The 1,902-nt window shown below is 35.8% G+C and overlaps 1 non-coding gene across 1 annotated transcript; it reads left to right on the top strand.

Annotated features, from left to right (window-relative positions):
- Positions 1 to 271: 271 nt before the first annotated feature.
- Positions 272 to 378, top strand: LOC121100338. Its single transcript, XR_005832088.1, has one exon. It is a non-coding gene; the product is annotated as a U6 spliceosomal RNA (small nuclear RNA).
- Positions 379 to 1,902: the final 1,524 nt, after the last annotated feature.

Here is a 1,902-nt window from a genome sequence, read left to right as displayed (position 1 = left end):
TTTCAAATTGATACGTTTCCACTATTGACCTTTTTAAAAATGAAAAAGTCTAATATTTTTTTAAAACATCTAACACTTAAATAATTGTCAATACACCAACATTTTATTTTCTAGTGTCCTCAGGTCCACCAGAGGATAGTGATTTAGAAACTTTGTTGTCTCTACTATTGAAGTAAAGTGAAGAATATGTGACCACTATTTGTAACACTTAAAAAAAATATATGACCATTTTTTAATTATTAGTATTCATATTAACCACAATCCTATAGTTATACTCATTTCAGTAGCACACATACTAAAATTAGAATGATACAGAGAGGTTTAGCATGTCTCCTGCACTAGGACAACGTGCAAATTTCTGAAGTATTCCACAAATCCATGTGCATATGCACGTGCGCGCGCGCACACACACACACACACACACACACACACACACATTATATAATCCCTTGGTTCCGTATAATGAAAAAAAAATCTTGATACATTTTTGAAGTCATATGTTTATGACCATGACTTACAAATATAGATATATTTTGAAATTGTTGTAATTTTGTAATTTTCTAAGTTTTAAATCGTTCTTTGTAAATTTTTTTTTTTTAATTTCTCCAGAGATACTTGATTTTTCTCTGCATTGGTGGAATTCTATATCACACAATCCTGTTTTTTAGCATGTTTTCTTTTTTCTCTGAAATCTCTTCTTTTTATTTCTATTTCTGGTGTTACAAAATGGCATGATAAAGTATAACTTAGTTGAGACTTTTTTTAATTTAATAATATTTTTTATTATATTATGTTAGTCACCTTACAGTACATCCCTAGTTTTTGATGTAAAGTTCCATGATTCATTACTTGCGTATAACACTCAGTGCACCATGCAATACATGCCCTCCTTAATACCCATCACCAGCGTATCCCATTCCCCCACCCCTCTTCCCTCTGAAGGCCTCAGTTTGTTTCCCAGAGTCCATAGTCTCTCATGGTTTATTCCCACTTCTGTTTACCCCCACCCTTTCTTCTTCCCTTTCTTCTCCTACCGATCTTCCTACTTCTTTTGTTCCATAAACGAGTGAAACCATATGATAATTGTCTTTCTCTGCTTGACTTATTTCACTTAGCATTATCTCCTCCAGTCCTGTCCATGTTGCAGCAAATGTTGAGAAATCATTCTTTTGGATGGCTGAGTAATATTCCATTGTATATATGGACCACATCTTCTTAATCCAGTCATCTGTTGAAGGGCATCTCAGCTCCTTCCACGATTTAGCGATTGTGGACAATGCTGCTGTGAACACTGGGGTGCATATGGCCCTTCTCTTCACTACGTCTGTATCTTTGGGGTAAATACCCAGTAGTGCAATTGCTGGATCATAAGGTAGCTCAATTTTTAACTTTTTAAGGGAGCTCCACACTGTCTTCCAGAGTGGCTGTACCAACTTGCATTCCCACCAACAATGAAGGAGGGATTCCCTTTCTCCACATCCTCTCCAACATTTGTTGTTTCCTGCCTTGTCCACTTTTTTCCATTCTAATTGTTGTAAGGTGGTATCTCAAGGTGGTTTTGATCTGAATTTCCCTGATGGCTAATGATTTTGAACACTTTTTTCATGTGTCTGTTAGCCATTTGTATGTCTTCATTGGAAAAGTATTCATATCTTTTGCCCATTTTTTGATTGTTTCTTGTGTATTGAGTTTGAGAAGTTCTTTGTAGATCTTGGATACCAGTCTTTTATTTGTAGTGTCATTTGCAAATATCTTCTCCCATTCCCTGGGCTGCCTCTTAGTTTTTTTGACTGTTTCCTTGGCTGTGCAGAAGCTTTTGATCTTGATGAAGTCCCACAAGTTCATTTTATCTTTTGTTTCTCTTGCATTTGGGGATGTGTCATGAAAAAAGTTGCTGTGGCC

Source organism: Ursus maritimus, unplaced genomic scaffold (genome assembly GCF_017311325.1).
Source record: "Ursus maritimus isolate PB19 unplaced genomic scaffold, ASM1731132v1 scaffold_36, whole genome shotgun sequence".
In the NCBI taxonomy this organism is placed as follows: domain Eukaryota; kingdom Metazoa; phylum Chordata; class Mammalia; order Carnivora; family Ursidae; genus Ursus; species Ursus maritimus.
Note: the sequence above shows the minus strand (reverse complement) of the source record. Positions and strands in the feature narration are given on the sequence as shown.